This window comes from Varanus komodoensis, unplaced genomic scaffold, assembly GCF_004798865.1.
Source record: "Varanus komodoensis strain SLA01 unplaced genomic scaffold, ASM479886v1 scaffold15, whole genome shotgun sequence".
Classification (NCBI taxonomy): domain Eukaryota; kingdom Metazoa; phylum Chordata; class Lepidosauria; order Squamata; family Varanidae; genus Varanus; species Varanus komodoensis.
Window position 1 is genome coordinate 15,434,498 of NW_025335440.1, and position 19,797 is coordinate 15,454,294.

At 44.7% G+C, this 19,797-nt stretch overlaps 1 protein-coding gene across 1 annotated transcript in view; it reads right to left on the reverse strand.

The window, feature by feature from the left end:
• ADARB2 (adenosine deaminase RNA specific B2 (inactive)) overlaps nt 1–19,797 on the reverse strand; it is a 128,385-nt gene that overhangs the window by 96,138 nt on the left and 12,450 nt on the right. The gene's annotated exons all lie outside the window — the stretch shown is intronic.

The window sequence follows — 19,797 nt, forward strand, 5'->3', positions numbered from 1 at the left end:
ACCAGTTTTCATTCCTGATTTCTCTGATCTTAATCCAGATTTTCTTACGATAAGTTCTAAGACAGGGAGATAAAATTCAGCCTTGTCTGATTCCTTTGGCTTCTACCACATTGAATTTGTTGGTTTGGTCACCATGACAGGTGAAAAAAGGGCTGTCTTTCCTTCAAAACAAAAGGTGTGTGCCCCAGATATCTTGTCCTAAAGGAAAATGGACACTTTCTCCCTGACACTGCTGCACTGCCATGTTTTAGTAGCAAATTAGGTGGTGCAAGGCCAGTGGGGACACGAGGTCGGTCAGGGCGAGTTCTCAAGTATGGGCAAGGTTGTTCATCTGCCAAGGGCCAACTTGCCAGCAGGGCCCCACAGACAGGAGCCCATGGGACTTGCTTCTTCTCTTCACCATTGCAACCTGCTGCTTCACCTGCCTCTCATTCTGGCCCCAGCTATGGAGGTGATGAGAAGGTGGATCAGCAGATGCCATCCTTGGTGTCCAGCAAGCAAGTGGTGCCAGTGATGAGAAAGTGGCTGAGGAACAATAGGAGCTGCTGACAAAGGTAGTGAGAATGTAGATTTGCCCAGGAAGGTGCCACTGAGAGTCATGGCTCACAGACCTCTAAAACTTGCAGTAGAACAAGTGCAGGTTCTGGTGGGGCCCACGAGCAGCAGTGCAGCTGCATGGCCCCCGGATGTTGCTCAAACCTGCCCCATGCCAATGGGAATAAGTATTCCATCTCCCGATCATAAGCACATTTTCTGAGCGCTACTTAGCCAGATAGCACCCTCCAAGCACAAGAGATAAATACTGGCAGTCTTGGCAACAACAAAGCTTGCAGAAATACAAGCAATGTTTAGGTGAGGGGAACAAAAACCCTTTAAAAATGTTCAGAGTGATGTGGAAACTGGATTGAAGAGAGTTATGACTGAATGCATGAAAAACGGACACTGGCCAGAAATGGCCTAGTTCATCTAGCTCCTTCATGACTCTGTATTAGAAATCCACATCTGTAGTCCTGATGGAGTTTGCATTTGCAGTGAGCACTTAGAACATCATTCGATGCCTGTTCAGCCAGAAAAGGACCCACAGTTCTCAGCTGCACAGGGTTGTGCCTTTAGCCCTTTCCCTTGAGCATGATCTGAAAAATGGGAAAGTTTCTGTGCATGATTCTGTTGAAGTTCTCGGGCCAACTGTGCTCTCGGTTCTAGCAGTGTCTCAGGGACTGACCCACAGTTGCATGATGGAAACTACAAACACATATGGTCAATAACGCAAATGCAGAATGGAAACGGTCAGTGAAGCATCTTCACTTTATGGTATGGGAATGCAGACCAGCATCATTTCAGATCAAGTGGGTGCTGCTTCTGCCTCCTCGTAGATCATTTTTGGATGAAAACAATTGTTTAAATCATTGCAGTGTTGTTGTTTGAACGCGAATCTCCGTTCTAATAAGCACGGAACCTGGAAGAGGATGGATGGCTGTATTCTTTGGGGAGCCATTGGAGCCAGGCCAGGTTTGCCCCCTTTAAACAGCAAGATGCATGGAAGAGGCATCACTTCCCGACCTTCTGCGACTGAGGGGGAAGCTATGGTGACTCAGACAAAGTTTACCAAGCCAGCAGTTGTCCAAAGATGAAGGCTGCCTCCATTCCCTCTCGTCCAGCCAATTTCCCCCTTTATGCGTGTATGACAAACTAGGCTGGAGCAGGCCCAGTCACTCTCACGCTCTCGTCCAACAAATATCCCCACCAGAGGAGAGCCTGTGTCAGGACCTGGCCTCCTTCCCACTCCGGAGCTGCTTTTTACAAGAGGCAAAAAAGCAGGCAGATTCCCTCGGCCAAAGAAAAATGACCAGCAACGCAAATAGGAGCCGCACATCCCCTTCCTGTAATGCTTCCAATTTAATAACTGTCTGCAGAAAAGAGAGTTTCTCACAATGAGTTATTTAGTCACTTTTCCATCCAGGATATCACTGACATTTTGAAGGGAAGCGTTGAAGCGATGATTTGCTGTCAGTCTCTTGTACGCTTTAAGTCCATTCATTTTCTCCCTCTCTAACACGGGGAGATAATTCTGTGATACAAAGTAAAAGATAGATGATAAATACAATTCTTTAAAGGGGGGAAAGGAATCAGACACAAGAAGCATGGCGAGGGGGGTGAGAGAGAAAAAGCCTATGATGGAATGCTCCATTCTCCAGCTCAAAGTAGCGCAATAAACTATCTCTGAAGTGAAATACGGTTCACAGGAGGAGTATTGGAACGTGTGTTTCGGTAGTCCCTACACAGAACGGAAAGCTTTGAACATGGGTGATTTATGTCACCATATTCATATTTCCCTGTCAGGATTAGAAGGCTGCTTGCTGTTCTTTTGGAACGAATATGAACATTATTAAAAGAGATGGAAATTACAAGTGATTGGCAGTTAGAACTTCCAATTTAAATATCACACAAGTGTCCCAAATTATTATTTTACCTGCCTGCCTTTGTGTGTACTTCCTTCGATTACATTTGTATCTGCCCTTCCTCCAAGGAACACCGGATGACATATGGCGGGATATTATTCATTGATTATATTTATTATATGCATTTTCCATCTTGCTATCTTTGCTCCCCCACCTCCCCCATTCTTCTACAAAGCACTCCTGGGGCAGCTAACTGCAGTAAAACTTAACATGCCAACACTGTGTACAATTGCAATTTAATTATAAACACCTGCCACTCTGCCATGCATTCAAAACATATAAGAAGAAGCAGCAGCAACAGCAGCCAGCTAAATGGAAAACACCAAGGGAACAACAGGAACAAACACTCTGATGGAGACATAAAAGGTCTACCTAAACACCAGAGTCTTATTCTGCCAGAGACGGGGTTAGCTTGGCCTCCATTGCAAAGGCGTTCCAGAGGCTGGGTACAGCCAATCAGGGAACCCATGGGCTGTGACATGCAGCTTGTTAAAGGCCAAACAATCAGCGCCATGTCAATCTGAACGCCGTTAACAGACTTTCCACTCTACTACTGTGCCCATGGACTATTTAGCTGCTTTCATTGCAGTTGAGGACCCTGTTATTGTCCTGACAGTTTGCCCTAGAATTACCTCAAACTCCCCAATATTTTCCCTGAAAAATAGTCAAGCTTATGCAGTTTCGTATTTTAAACTGGCTTAAATCAGCACTGTTATGACCATGGCAATAAAAGGGGATTTGTTACTGCTGCCCTGATACTAAACACATTTTATTTTGTTACGGAAGAAGTTGATTTCTTTTTAAAGTAAAATAAAATAACATGAATATCTGCAACCATGTACATGCCCAGCCAGTGCTATACTAGAACAGGTAAAAAATAAAATGGAAGGGTTCTGCAATGGCCAACTTCAGCCCTGGTGGGTCTCAGTCCAAGTACCACAGAGCCATCACTTGTTACCCCCTTGCGTATTCATTGGGGTGGGGAGGGAGGCTGGGACTCAGCCCTGTCTTCATCGTAGCTGCCAAGGCCAACTTCTTCATGTTTCAGTCTTATTTCAAGCTTCCACCACAGCGTGAATAAAAGGGAGAACTGGATGATTTACATGTTGCCCTGATTTATTAGACTAGCAGCAGGCACTTTGGAGCAGCTTTGGAGGTCCTAGAGAGGTCCCCAGCAGGACCCACCATCAAGGACATCTTCCTTGGGTTCTCCTCTTCAGGCAGCTGTGCCTGTGAGCCTCCATTTAAATTTCCCACAGTGCTACTCTGCGTGCTCAAAGGAAGTTAATAGATACTACGATCATGTTCTGAGGCCTTTCTCTGACTGTCACTTCTACGGGAGGCTCAGATGGTGGCAACAAGGAGAAAAACATTTTTGGTGGTGGCCTCCTAGTCATGGAAGAAGCTCCCCACCAACTTTACTACCTTTTTGACTCTAGGTAATGACAGCGGTGCATTTAATTAGTTACTGGGGCCTGCTGGTTGTTAGGGTCTACAGGGTTTTCCTAATGTATAATTTTCCCCGTTTTTATTAGGTTTTAACACTTGTATTGCAAACATCTACAATGTTTTAATCATATATTTTATTGTGGCTTTTTGTGAACCACCCAGACAACTTTGACTGTTGGGTGGTACGGAAATTAAATAAATTTTTAAAAATAGAAATGGTGGCTCCCAGCCACTCCTGGAGTTCAGTTGTTAGCCCTCCACCAGGTAATCCTGGGGCCACTTGTCAACACAGGATGAGGCCTCCCTGAGGACCTTCGCCCAGGGTCCTCTCAGAGCCGGAACTGTGCTTGAACCAGAGTTCTGTCCCAAATCCCGAAACCCTGAATGCATTCACTAGGATCTGCATCCCACTGGAATAACTGGGACATCCCTCCAAGCAAACATGGAAGGCTGAAGCTCTGTGCATGCAGGGAGTGTGAAGGATACCCCATGGGGTGAGCATTTCTTCCTCTGATAGACCCCGACTGACCTTTATTCCTTGCTGAGAAGGTATTCCGCATACCTCACTCTCCAGAGATCACAAAACTCCCTTCCGGGGCAAGAAAACCCCACTGCTATACTTCCTCTGTCTACCGAGGATTACCCATGTCAAGTGAAGTTATATGATTGTCTTTAGTGCTGCTAGGAATTACTTTCAGGATGTTCCAGCTCATTACTTCCAGCCTTCATCAGCTTTTTCCCAACTGCAGTAACCTTTCTGATGCAGGGGCTGTACATCTCCCTTCTATTGATTCCACTCTTGCAGCGACACGCGGCTCATGTAAACAGAGTGTAAAGCCAGGTAGGAAACTGTAAAGCAGTGTACAATTTGGCAACACGAAGAACACGGATAAACACCGGTAAGGTAATCAGCCCCAGTGCTGTGGAACTCATTCTAATGTATAGCCAAGGCGGTAATTTATAACTGCCACAGCGGTGCTGAGATAAAGATCTGAGAGATACAAAAGGACTGGTTAATTCTCACAAAAGCTCCTTCGCCCCCACGCACAGAGCGATACTGTTGTAATGCTACTAACTGGGGACAGAACTGAGTTACATGGCGGACACCAGAAGTGATGTTCTAAGGATCTCCGAGAAGTCAGCTTGGACTCAGATCAGATCTGAGTTATCAGCAGTGGACTGTCTTTTCCCAAATTCTACTGCTTCCATGGACTTGTGGGCCAGCTTTTAATTTTATGTAATTTTACATGGATTTAGTCATGGAAAAATACACAGCATTAAACAAGATAAAATGTTTTGTGCATTTCCCCCATAGGATGAAGCACGAAAATATGCATTTGGCACTGTTTAGGAGTGCAAATTTTGCACAACTCCAAATGTGTGAAAATATATATAAATGTACTTGCACAAAATCCTATTCTGTGAATGACCAGACAATGGAATGATAGGTGGCTGACAATCTGCAAAACATAGATGAAACAAGGTTTTTCAATGCCGATAGAACCCTACCGTGTTGCAGTGAAAGCTAGTCATGTTTAACTACCATTAACTGGCAAGTTAATGGCATTGGTCAGCAGCAGATTTCAACTAATTAAAGGCAATTGATTTAAACAGACCCTAAGGAGGACTGACTTTTTTCTGGAGTGGGGAGACAAAGGCTTTTTTGGCATTGAGCTAGTGAAGACTGACGTGATTCGAAGCTTTTTATGTAGTAGGAAAGGGTGTGGTTGCTATATTAGGAACATTGGAAGCTGCCTATTATGGAGCAAATCTGCTCCTCTATCTAGCTCAGTATTGTTCATACTAACTGGCAACAGCTCTTCCAAGTTTCCAGCAAGGTTCTTCCTGATCCCGGCCTGAAGTGGCCAGCTTTTGAATTTGGAAACTAGTGCGCGCAAAGCAGGGGCTCCACCAGTGGGCAGAGTCCTTCCCTCAGTATTTCCGGTCACTGACTGAACGCAGAACTCCAACTAGCTCCAAATGGTTTAAGTGGAGAATGCCAGTGAAGCATTCACCTTGGCTTCCTCTTTTGGGGCATATCTTGGCCTGAGACAGTCCATGACTGTCTTAGGACATGGGGTTAAGGCAGCGCCCCCAAATTCCTGTGCCATTTCAGTGGTGTCTTTGTAACACTTATTCATTAATTAACATCACATTTTAGTACCACAGCATTCACCCCCTGCATCCCTTTGGATCCTTCCTTGCAAATCTTGAGTCCCAAGTGACTCTCGCTATTATTATATGATGGAACACATGCCCAGCTTTCACCAATCACAGCTGCTTGGCAGTCCTTTCCTGAACGGTCCTTCTGTTCCAGTGACTTGTGTCTTGCGTTCTCCCCAAACTATCAACTTTGCTTTCAGGTCTGTGGCCTCCAAAAGTGATTTAAAGGAGGAACTTGGCTTCCGACATTGGCGGCACCATCTATTTCCCCCCCAGTAGCTCTAAGCCCTGCAGAACAAGTCTTTAATTTACTCAGATCAATTTCTGTCAGAGACAGAGAGGAAGCCTCTTTTTGGCTCGTCTCCGGATGCTTTTCCTTTCTTCTCTGCTGATCAATCAGGTGCCATTGGTGTTTATCTTGAGAACCCATCATTATCGTGTGCTTACTTAATTCACCCCCTTTATTCATGCAGGTCACCCACACAGCATCTCCGCACTGGGTTCCCGCTCCATTTTGACTTACTTTCATAACAGTGCTTCCTCGGGCATCGCTTCATTCTTTACGGAACTCAGCACTATATTTTTTGGCATGCTCTGGCTTTTCTGAAACATGAAAAGGGATCGGCTGGACTTACTATTGTGCTTAAGCATCATCAATCTATAGCCGCTTCAAAAGGAAGCTGTCGGCAAACATGTATTTTCCCCTTCTTTTAAAAGGATTTTACATCCTATCCGAGTTTTCCCCAGTCCCTAGAAGAGAAGATGTCAAAACAGCGACATCAAAGACTAGTCAATCTGAAAGATATTTTACTGAGTTCCCCTCCCATCTTTTTTATAAATGCAAAATTTAAGGAGGGAAATTTATGGACATGGATCTGAGCTTTTGATGTGGATGGAAGAGGATGAGGACAAGGACATGGAATATTGTTCATTTACCTCATCAGTTTTCTATACTGTGCAATGACAGGAATATTGATATCCTATTGAATTTTCTTAAAAATCTATCTAACCATATCTATACCCCCTCCCCCCATTCCTCCCTCATCCATGGCTGGTGGTCTTACCCTGCAAATGCAAAATCCACCTCCTATCTTCTCCTTCTCATACTCATCTGGATGTTTCTATGACAATGTGGAAGTACTGCAAATTTGATGGACAGCATTTCTATCCATTTGGCATTCTGCAACATCGGGGGGATATTTTCTCTTTACAGGTCATGTATTCTTTGTCCTTCCCGTGGTGACTCTGGGTTCTAACCAAGAAGATACTAGAAGAAGAATTACAAAAACGGGTGTCATTCAGCTTGTGACTGCACAGGCCACGAGTGGAACCATGGCTACTTATGGGACTGCTTGCTCAGTGCCCTGTGTAACACCCGGGGACAATTGGTGTGACATCTTGTGCAATATTGTGCAGATCATTTTGCATCATTTTGCAGAATAATTTGTGCACTGGGAGGAAGGCCTGGAGGAATGCTGTCCACGGGGTTGTGATGGTCGGACACGACTTCGCGACTAACAACAGCACGTATCAACAGCCAAAACAGCATGTGGTAATCATGTGATTTGTGTAAACTGGGCAACGTGCTTTTCAGGTGCTGATTTGTGCAAAATGTGCAAAATACCATGATTTATGCAAATTTCATTAATGTATGTGGATCTCCTTAGGTGTATTTTTTAAAATGTGCAAACCACAAGCATCTGCAGAACCTCCCCTTGTTTTGGTCTGCTTCCAGTCAGTGGATTGGAAGTGGACAGAGGTCTGTTGAGTGCAAACAAGATGAATTTCCCAGAATCAGCAGATTCCTACTACTTACTTTGATTACAGCCCTTAGATTTCTGCCAATAGCTGGGCCCTAGGAGTTTAATTGAAGTGCTATTTTAAACTACTATTCATAGTATTAACACGCATGGCTCATTATGCACCAAGAAATGATCCCCCTCCTCTGTAAATGTGCTAGAGAGATATATAAAGGAAAACAGTTAAACCTGGAAATGATGATTCTAATTTTTAATACCCTAACAAATATTATACTTTGTAACCATGAAACCACAAAGTTAATCTACTATAGAAATCACTTATGAAACATTAGATGCAGTCATAATTGGATGAAGACTTGGAAGAAGTATTTTACCTAGTAAAACCCAAGTACGAAAGGAAGAAGCTGATGATAATTTTTTATATAGACAAAATACTCTCTCCAAAAGTCTCTAGCAAAAAGAAAAGGGGGTGTTGTGGTGGAAGGAAGATATGGCACATCACAGAACTTTCTTCTCCAATTCATGGTCTGCAACTTCTTTAGAAAATATGGACATCTTTTATTTCTGGATTGTAGGAATTCGAATAGTTACACATATGCTCAGTGGAAAATCACATATATCAAAATTTAAATTGAAAGGTCTTCACTCCTGTCTCTCCCAACACCAATTTCTGGGGTCGAGAAAGGGTGCATGCATCGCCCTTCACAGAGACAATTCAATCTCTCTGTGAATGGGACTGCCCCTTTGATACCAGAGGTACAAGAGAAGGGGACATCCTTCCCTCACTTACCAACTGCAGGTACAAAAGCCAGATGGACTAGATGGCTCTGTCCTCCTACAGAAGGGGATGGCATTGGTGGTGGTGAAGCTCGGAAGAAATAGCCGGGGGGCAGCTAATGTCGCCCTCCTCCTAGCATCCGCTACCCGTGGTGGCTGCCTCACTCTACCGAATGGTAGGGCTGGCCCTGCCTGTGAGCAGAAGTGGGAGAAACAGCCAGCCAGGTGAGCTACATTACTGCTTTCCTCACCTGGAGCTTCATGAAGCAGGGAATGAGGGCCCCCCGCTTCTCGCACCAAAAGTCCTGTGAGCTGGAGTAAAAGGACACATGAATGGTTGCCCTCCCTTCCAAAAGCTGCTTAAAAGAAAATAGGTTCACACAGATCCTTCCTCCCTCCTTATTACTTTTCCAGGCCTTAAATCGAAATGGTAAGCCTAAGGGCAGGACTGCCCTTCTACTTATTTTTGGAAGCTTCTCAGGGCAGAGTATAACCGCTGCAAATAAATAGCCCATAGAATTTAATAGAATTTGCTCCACAGTGTGAACATTGCGTGGGCTCTGCTGGAAAGCAGTGAGGAGATGGTTGAGATTACACAGGAAGTACAGTGAATTTTCCCAGTGTCCTAAAGCCTGGATAGCTATTTGAAGCTATGCCAATGCCTCCTGGCCTTCAGCTTGTTGGAAAGAGCACCAGAGATAACTGCTCTGTAGCTACTTTCCCAGAATATAATGTTCTGATAAGAGCTGCTTTTGGCTGTGAGAACAAAAACTGTTTACTGAAGCAGCTTCAGCCCCTTCCCATCTCCCAGGAATGAATGTTACAGCCAGTATATACTGGCATCCACTGAAACAGTGGGAGAGAGGAAATATGCAAAATCCATGGCAAGAGGCACCATCTTTTTTCTCTGCTTGGGGAAAAAAATGGATGTTGCACTTGCCCAGGTGGTACTCTGAAGGCCCACAGAGCAGTCAATGGCAAATCCAGGGAATCAGCATGTTTATTTATTAAAATGTTTTAATAAATAAATAAATAAATGGAGTGATGGGGAAGCATAAGCTACTTTTTGGCTTGTTTATATTTTACGTTCATATTTCATTATACCCAATAAACTGTATATCAGCTTCGACCAAAGTGGTTTCATTTCTTTCAAAGTATCCTCAGATCTGCAATGAAGCGGGCTTGGCTGGATCAGTCCCCTGGGAGTAACACCGAGCAGTTAGGATTGCTGCGTTAGGGCATGTCGCCCTTCTCAACCGAGCTCATGGCAGATTCACCACCACCACCACCACCACCACCATCCTCTTGCAGGTAGAGCTGCCTTCTTCCCTCTCATGGGGTACATACAGTAGCTCTATTTTGTTTTCACAAAAACAACCCCAGAAGGTAGATTAGGCTACGAGTGAGTAACTGGCTCAGAGTAATAATAATAATAATAATAATAATAATAATAATAATAATAATAATAATAATCCAGTGAGCTCCATGGCCAAGTGAGGAGCTAGAACTGGATCTCTCAGGATCTCAGTCCAGCTTTTTAATCACTACCCCACACCGGCTCTCTCCACAAACACCAAGCAGTGTCTCTTTCATCCTCTGGCCCAGGGCAGCTCCACAGCTTACCCACTCCTAAGGCCAGCCCCTGTCCCTTACTTTGTGCCCAGCGCTTGCTTGGAGCACTAGATCCCACAAGCATCTCCTTCCCTGCCAGTAAAAACACAGCAATATTGCATTAAGCTTGCAGTCCAAAGCAACTTTCGATAGAAAGAAGCTGTACATCCCCCAGCATTCTCCAGCCAGCCTTGCTGGGAATTCTAAGCCCTATAAACAGGCATGGAGTACACCCTAAATCACTTGTAATTTGCTGCACTTTCGTGACACAAACCAGCTGCCTCACTCCGCCAAGATTAGCAATTCCCTATGAACACATGGCAATGTCCTTTATTAAGTTGGAACACTGGCTTATTCAGATCAATGTTGTCTCCTCTGGATAGTGATGGGTGAGAATTTAGTTTCAGTTCATTTCTGAGAAAAAAACGCATGCATGTCTTCATATCTGAGGGGGAAAGAGTCTGAGATCTAAAAAATATGACTGTGGGAGAAATAAAAACTCACAATTTTGTCCAGGGCTTTGAATGTGTTGCTTTTAAAAACCTGGGTTTGAATCCCCATGGATTGTACCACATTCGTGCTGAATTGGGATTGCCAGCTCTCTTTTAGGACTGGCTTCTCCTGCTTCTCAGTTGTACGGTGGGCAAACATGACATGATCTTTTTGGTGGAATTGCTGTGCCCACTGAATTTGGCTTGTCTGGATGCATGAGACTTTTTCAATTTGTTTTTGATTAAAAAACGCTTTCAAAATGTGCATTTTTTTCAAACTTGGGATGGGAAGAACTTGAGATGAATCCAGAAGGAAGTGAAGGAAGCATATTGCTGAAGGCTTACTATGTCTGGAGTGGGTGGGAGCTGCAACCTATGACTCCAACAATGAGGACAGGCTCGGACCTGGGAAGCTCCAACACTGAGAATGCAGTTCTACCAGGCCTTTCCTACTCACTGTCAAGCTGGGAGGGAGTGAGGTACAGGGCCTGATATAGCCTATCATCCACAGCTGGGGGACTTGACCTTGACAGAGGCTCCTGCTTCTTGGTTTGGGACATCCTCCATGGGAGCAGGGAAGTAGAAAGAAATCTTGGCAGGAGAGGGTCCTTGGTGGGGAGGTTTTCTTGGGTGCAGTGTCACCTAAAGAGGACCGGGCAGAGGTGAAGCATAATAACCCAAAAGCCAGATCTCCTTGCCAGGATCAAATGTCTGAAAATGATCTTTAGTGACCTCCCCTGTATTTATGTCTCAGCAACCTTTGGTAGACTTTTCAGGAAACAATGCACAGCCTGGCTTTTCTCTGGCACTGTGAAATTTTGGGGACTTGTTCTATGAGCTGAACCCAGGGAAATGTGGGCTGTTTCGTTATGATGCTCGAGAACTGATTTTTGAGTAACTTTCTTGCGATCTCTTAACTGTGGATTTTTATTGACACTGTAAAGGCGTGTAGGAAATTACTGGAATTGCTGCAATAAAAGCTTTTATGGAGACTTCTGCCTGACTCCAGGAAGTCAGGTCCCAGCAGGCTGATAGTGGCTTTTCCAGATTCCTGCCTTTCTACTTGAGATCCTTGGATTGAAGATGCACAAAAAGCACGTCTTCTACCACAGAGGTACATGGATTTCCCCAGTGTCTGTGTGGCGGCCATCAAATGCACTTAGCAGTACTTATCTCAAATGGCATGTTACACTAAAAGTGCATTGGACTCTTGTTCCTGAGAATCATTATGCAGCCACATGTCTGTCCATCCATCTGTCCATCCATCTTCTGCAGAGGATGCATGTGTAATCTAAACTGGAATGCAAGGTGCATATGTGTTTATGTATGTCCCACTGCACATCTCCGTCCCCTTCCCAGTTAGTCCCTGCTCTTCAACCTATTTGCAGAAAATGGTTTTGGAGACTAATCTAATCTTCTGAGGGTGCTCAGTAGGAAAGCCGTGCAGGGCAAGAGGCTGGCTCCTTTTCCCACCATCTGAACCCAGAGTGTCCCTTCCTGTGGCTGCTTTTCAGAAAATTACAAAGGGCCTGGGGAGACACCTGTGCCTTTAATGTAGCACATAGTTCAATCCTCTTTCTTGTTCACTCCATCAGCCTTGCATGAATGGAATGTATGAAAGCGTTCTCATTCTCATTCTCGGAGAAGCTTGGAAGGTAGTGCTCAGAAACTGTTTACTTTTAAAAAGGCCCTTTATCAAGTGTCGCATATGACAATAAAGATGCAAAGAGAAGCCGGGCTGCTTCCCTGCTGGCTGGCTGAATACCTCCGAGCACTCTCCTGTTTTCATTCTCCCCTCTTTCAGCCTCCTTTCCTGTGAAACGCAACGTGAAGACATCGTGGAAGATTTCTCAGGCGCACCACAAGAGGGAGTCAGAACTCAGTGGTAGCGCGAATCAACAAGCGGCTGTCCGCGGTTCTGGATCGGGGCGGGGAACCAGTCACAGGACCTGCAAAGCTTTCCTGATGTGAACTGAGCGCCAGCCGTAAACTGATAAAAAAGGCCATTTTGGAAGCGGAGGAGATGCTCACATGGGACCCCGCCAAAGAGAGCCTGGCTCGCACCGCGCGCCTGCGTCACGGCCCTGCTTGGAGGGACGGGGTGCTTTTAGCTTTTAATGATGAAGCCTCGTAAACAGTGCGAGGGTGTGAGCCGGGGAGGAAGTGGCAGATTTTAATGAGGACCGGCAGGGTTTTGAAGCACAGCTCTCGCTTCCTTACAGAGCTGGACAAAAGCCACCGAGGAGTCTCTGATGGTTATGAAAGTGGGTGCTTTTAAAGACATCTTTATGGCATGATGACTCCAGAGTGAGTCTCACAAGCTTTCATCTAATAAATAGTCTCGGTGCCTTTGCTTGAGATATAATGTTCCTGAACAAGCCCCTCTCAGAAATGCCTCCAGTGGTAATCATTCATGCTCCCGTCTGTGGACAAATCCTGACCACGAGTTCTCTGGAGAGGAGAAGAAAGCTCGGTGTAAATTACTAAATAACTCAAAGTTACCAGGAGCTCTAATGGGTCCCGCTATCTTGACAAAGAGACAACACTTAAAAAGCTAACCAGTGTTTAGAATGATGGAAGCGAGTCTTTGGTCTTACACGAAGCCCTTCTTCAGAAGAAACTACCCCCTCCCCAAACAAAAGCATCTCTCTCTCTCTCTCTCTCTCTCTCTCTCTCTCTCTCTCTCTCTCTCTCTCTCTCTCACAGGAGAGGAATCTCGGTACTCTTTTGTGCCATCTGTTTAACCATCTTTATTGCATTTTCAGAGAAGAAAGTAGGATGTTAACAGGGATGCTAGGGGTAAGAGCCAGCCAAGTTTGTAAAAGTTTAAAATCTCATTTATTGCAAGGGAAGATTTACAGTCCAATTTTACACATTTTTACTTAAGGCCAACTGGCTACCTGGAAACTTGTTCTCAGGTAAATTTTCCAAAGATGGAAATGCCAAACTTCTCATGTTGACATCCGTGGGACTGAACTGTGGTTCGAATGTTCCTTGCATTGCCTTATGTTGCTTGCATTACATGATTTAAATTACTATGTTAGGAATACAAACCACAAAGGAAATACTTGCTGCACCCCTCAAAAATCATGCTGTTTCTGGAAATATAAGGCAATGTCTCTGTTTCTCTGCACTGCCACCCTGGGAGAACACAAACTGCCAGAGTCAAAGAACTGCCTCTGTTTCAAGAAAGGAGGAAAGTGCAAATAAAAACCTGCTACAGTGGAAGATATTAATTTATTTTAAATTATATCTGTGTCTATTCTAAGATGCAACCCAGGGGTACTTGGGGTCTGAGCTCTGATTTCCATAACTTGATTGGAGGTGGAGCTGGGGCCTGATCCTGCAGCATGTGGCTGGAGCACTTTCTAAGTACATAAAATGCTTTCCATCCTTGGAAAAGACTCTGCTTTGTAGAACTGGGAGGAGAAGGAAGAAGACTCTGTGAGCATAAGTGGTATCCATAAGTGGTATCCATTTGTCAGCCGTCCCAAGGCTTTGGCGAATGGGGTGGCATATAAGTCTGATAAATAAACAAACAAATAAATAAATAAATCCAGCAGCCCTGTGTATATCTTCCTGCCATGTGCTTCTCCTGCTATGCACAGAATGCCCATAATCCTCTGGATTCAGGGGATTATGGGGAACCCCTTTGGATTGTGCCCTCAGGCTTTTGTCTGTTAACTAGAAGGGCTCTGTTGGCAAGAGGACATTTTAATTAAGGGAACACTGAGAGATCCTTGCTTATTCTTGAATCTTTTTTCTTTTTGCATACTCACTTTGCCTGACCTGCCTGTGCATCTTTCACTGCAATTCTCTGCTCACTTGCCTTCTGAATAAGGATGTTCGAAAAATTAGTTTCAGTTCATAAAAAAAACCCTCTGGATTTATGTGGTCCAGACCTTCTGGACTGCACATGGACTCCAATGGAGGTTGTATTCAAAATCCCCATTTTTCCAAGTTTGCAATGTAATTCACCTCCCCTCCAAAAACCAAAACCAAAACACCTGTGATTGACAACAGGTATATCTTTGAAAAAGGCACATTCAAAAGGTGCCCTTTGAAACACACACACAGATTTTTATCAGAAGCTTGCAATCTGATGCAGGCCCTAGTCTGAGTTTCAAGAAAGAATTTGGAGAACTTTGGTGAACTCAATTTTCTCTGATTCATACAGCCCTACTTCTGAGCAGACATACGCACCAGTTCCTGTCTACCTCTGTCTGTGTCTCGTCTGCTGGAGACCATATGGGCCGATCCCCTACTCAGTTCAGGGACTGGACCTGTGGGCTGGCCACCTTGCAGGGGGCAGGTGGTATCCCCGGCAGACGGCCATCTTGCACAGCTTCCCACAGTACCCCTCACAGATGGCCATCCAGAGCAGACTCCTGTGTATGCCTGCACATAGCTGCACTGTCACAGCTGTGAGTCTGCGTGTGCATGTGTTGCTGTGCGTACAAACCAAAACACACAACCCAACCAGAGGCCAGGGGAACGGAATGGAGAATCCTGAAAGAGGCATGGCTTGCCTGAGCCACGAACAGGGCCAGTCCAGCCAAGAGCAGGTGTGCTTGCTGCTGTGTGTTGTTGCATATACTATCTTTTCTGTATGTAAATGGCATTAATTTTAAATGTATGTATGTATGTATGTATTTATTTTATTTATTTATGGATTTATACCCTGCCTTTTTCCTGCAAAGGGCTCAAGGCAGCTTACATCATCTCTCCTCCTCCATCTTATCCCCACCACAACAACCCTGTGAGGTAGGTTGGGCTGAGAGTCTGTGACTGGCCCAAAGTCACCCAGTGGACTCCATGGCTGAGTGGGGACTCGAACCCAGATCGTCTGAGTCCCAGTCCCACGCTCTTAACCACTACACCACACTGGCTCTCTCATTTCTATGAATAAGGACTGGAACAGCGATGACAAAAATCTCACCCAATAGATGTGCAAGCCAAACATTGCTTTGGTCTTTTTTATTTTAATTTTTATACAGCACTTAATATGTGCCGTGACAGGGCCACTCAGGAGTACAAAGGGCTCCATCCACTAAAGACCCCGGCTGAAAACAGGGGTCACAAGGTGTGTGTGTGGGATATTGTTTAGCCAGCAGATGGAGCAAAATAAGTTTCCTTTTAGCCAAGGTTTCCTGCATTAAAAAGATGCATAAGTTCACCATGTTTTGTGGTAGTGGTGGTTCTGTTCTATTAGAAGCTTGCCCTGTTTGACTCTGCTATTTGCTACATCTGCTTGCTTCATCAGGGTTCTGCTTCCTTATGAATTAGTAAAATTTGCCTAGTCCTTCAGTTTCTGGATTCTGCCTGCTTCGTTTAGGCACTTTGGTTAACAACAACTGCCAGTATTTTTTTAAAGAGGCCATTATGTGATTATAACTATGTATACTCAGATCTGCTGCTTTTACTGTAATCGGTGATGCGAGCTCAAAAGTAATTGCTACTTGGTTGTGAAAGTCTGTCTTCAAGAAGATTCTTGCTTATTTTGTGTCTTGGGTTTAAGCCACAGTCTTAGGAAATGAATAAAGGCTAACTACTGATGACAGTAGCACATTTAGAAATAAAGGAATGAGTTCATTGGTTTTGTCTATAAAGCTCTGGGACTGTTTTACTTCATTTTATGCCCTGAGTAATGAAAACTAGATTACATATTACTTTTAATTAAAATTCACCAAGCACCCATCTGTAACTTTGGACAATCCCATAATGAGAAAGTTAATTTCTTTACCATTCTGATGTAAACCCAGTCGGGATCACTGGTCTTACTCTCATGTAAGTGTAAATAGGATTGTCATCTGAGTAACTGGTTCTCATTCTAGCACCAATTCATAATGAGTACCTAAGGATGGGTCCTTATAAACAGGGTAGCAAACTCCACAGGGGTGGGGGTGGGGGGCTGAGAGCCTTTAATTTAGACCCATTTATTTTTTATTGACAATTGGTTGGTTTCACTGGGGATGAGGAGTATCTGGTCTTTAGCAATACCAGAGCCTGTCTCACAGCCCAATTCAAGTGAATGAAAACCCTTAATGAGGCGTTGAGGGTCTCACAATAATTTATCCAACATGTTCTCCGCTTGTTTGTATTCGTATAAGAAGATCGGCCCACTCCATGCACTAAGCAACCCCCCAAACAAGTCTCTTTTCTTATTTGTGTAGGGCATCTTCTACCTCTTCTATAAAATGCTACGTTCTGTGAGTGAAGCTGGAAGGCTCAGGACAGTCTGAAAAGCAGGCGTCCTCTTTCGGAAGTCCCAGGACTTTGCATGTCTGAAAGCACGGACAGTATAGCCATGCATACTTGCACATGTTCTGCTGAATGTGTGGAGGTCAGGTCATGATTATGGGATGTGCAGACCTCAGGGGCTGGGCCCACATGTGGGACCCACCTTTCCCTCCATGTGCTCTTGCTGCTGCCAAGGTTGCTTGGAGTTTGATATGCAGCAACCCAAGAGAAGGTGCTCTTGCTGCAGGCACCGTGACTTCCCCCTCTTCACCAAGTCTTACAAGCTTTGGGTGACAACAAAAGGCCTCCCTCAGCCAGGCTTTTGACTGAATTCTCTCTCGGTCTCTCTGTTTACCCTTTCAGTGGCATCCTGTGAACTGTTATTTACCTGCTACAATTCTCCTCTGCTTGATGAGACATTTGGCTCAATATTGTATGATTGCATTGTGTTTTATTGGTTGCATCTTGCTTTGGGATTATTTTATAATGAAAAGCCTGAAATGAATTCCATAAGTAAATAAATAAAAGTGTGTGTGTGTGTGTGTGTGTGTGTGTGTGTGTGTGTGTGAGAGAGAGAGAGAGAGAGAGAGAGAGAGAGAGAGAGAGAGAGATTGGGTGGAGGGAGGGAGGGAGGAGGGAGCCTTGCAGAATATAAGGCAATTTGATTTCAAGAGGGTGTCTTTGACGGTGTCATGAACGACTGGGAATGGCCACCAGCACATGGGAAAGCTAGCACTTGCTACAGCAACCAGAGATTGGTCCAAATGAGCATTTCCAGAACAGAACAAACCAGTGTTGCTCAGGGTTGCTGTGGCTCAGGGTCTGCATCTCCTTGCTCCATCCAACACTTGGGGCAAGGACCACCTCTCGCTGCACATGGGCTTTCCCAGTTAGGAAGCCCTGTGCATTACCCAACCATGCCAGGCTGGTGGCCTCATTGCAGCTCCAATTGCACCCATTGCCACTCTCCCGCCTTTGCCTGCCGTGGCACCTTCCTGGGATGTGGGAAAGAGGGTCCACGCTCTGACGACTCCACCCATGAGCCTGCCAGAGCCACCCTCCCATCCTGGCAGCCCCCATCCGCAAGAAAAGGCCAGATTCCATGGAGAGACAAGGCTTCAGTGTATATGCAGAGGTGCAGCCAAGCAACTGAAAGGCAACCAGACTTGTATCTAAGGTTCCGCCTTGAGCTTCTCCTTGTTGGAACAACATATAAACATCCCTTTCTTTCTTCCAGAGAGGACTCCCTTTCAGTTTCTGTAGCGCTGTTTTCTTTCTGTTGTCTTTCCCTGTGAAATCTGATCTAGCCTGGCCCCCTGCTTGAGTACTGACCCATAGCAGAACCCTGTGGCAGAGTGAAGAGCATTGAAGAGTATCTGAAACAGTACAGTTCCTCAAGGCCATGCTACATGGTTTGAAGCGCCCTTACTTTTAATCTCCCCCTTAACAAGAACCATGGGGAAGATCAAAGTGTGGGAATATTCTTTCCTAGAATACCTCATAGGCAAGATTAGAGACCAGAGATTACTCACTGCTGGTGGATGTGATCAAATTAAAGCCATCTGGAAGTAGCTAGAAGGCAGCCTTCTCCAACCTGGTGTTATCCAGATGTTTTAGACAAACGCTTTCATCAGCTAGTGGTCAGGAATTATGAGCATTACAGTCAAAAACATCTGGAAGGTACCAGGTTGGAGAATACCCCCTGCACCATGCATTGGTGGAAGATCAGCTAATGGCACTTTGCTGATGTTGTCTTTAGACTGGGGGTGGGGAACATGTGGCTGCTGGGAACCGTGGTTCAACAGCATCTAGAGGGCCACAAACCACTCACCCGTGCTTTAGATAAAGCCTACTCTGTTTGTGTTAAGTGCCTTTGTTATTGTTCATTCTCTTCTGACCTCATTCCACAGTTGACTTTTGGAAACTTTAATTTCTGTGCTCAGATTTGCTCAATGAGGCTTGACCTCTGTGGCAGGATACAGGGCAGGCAATGCCAAACACACTAGTTTAAGCCTACACACCTGTAACACACACAGATATAATTCTGCAATTTGTAACAGATATTTGAAAGGAGAATAGCCTACAAAGATGAAGCCACTGTTAAGGAACTTGTTCTTGAGAATGTGGGAACAAGGCAAATACAAAAGAAAAGGCACATTCATGGCACACCAGGCTAAGGGGAGTTGGCTGGGAATGCAAAAAGGACTGCTACACAACCCTGTCTCCATATAAGCCTTGCGTGATGGACAACCATCAGTGGAACTTATAGTGGTGCACCTCTTTCTTGGAGGTATTTGGTGGAGGTGCAGATCTCATTTTTTATAATCCTGAAGTCCCAAGTTAACTATCCTTTCCCTAATCATGCAAGAATAACCAACCAACCAACCGACACCAATCAATAAAGGTCTAAGGAGGAAAGTATGTATAGAACATTTAATGCTTTCCAATCTATCTCTTCACAAGTATGATCTCTTTATGCCTTTTTCTCTCCAGAAAAAGGAAATTCTGTTTGTATGGAGAATTATCCAATGATACTATGAGTCATGGTAAAAATGAAGTCAAGACCCGAATCCACATCAAGAAGAGATTTTAGGCAACACTCGTCAGATATACCATCAACAAAATTCAGGCCTAGAAAATCTGTCTACATTGGCTTAATTGATCATGATTTACTTCTTTCAAATTATTATCTGGAATGCATATGGACTCCTGAAAACAAGGAATGTTTTTTAAATGTGGGAAAGGAAGACTCTTGGACTTCCTATTCATGATTCAGCAGCCAAAAGTCTCTGCTAGATGTAGAATTTCCTTTTCATATGCTTAGATCAGGCTTCTCAACTAGGTTCC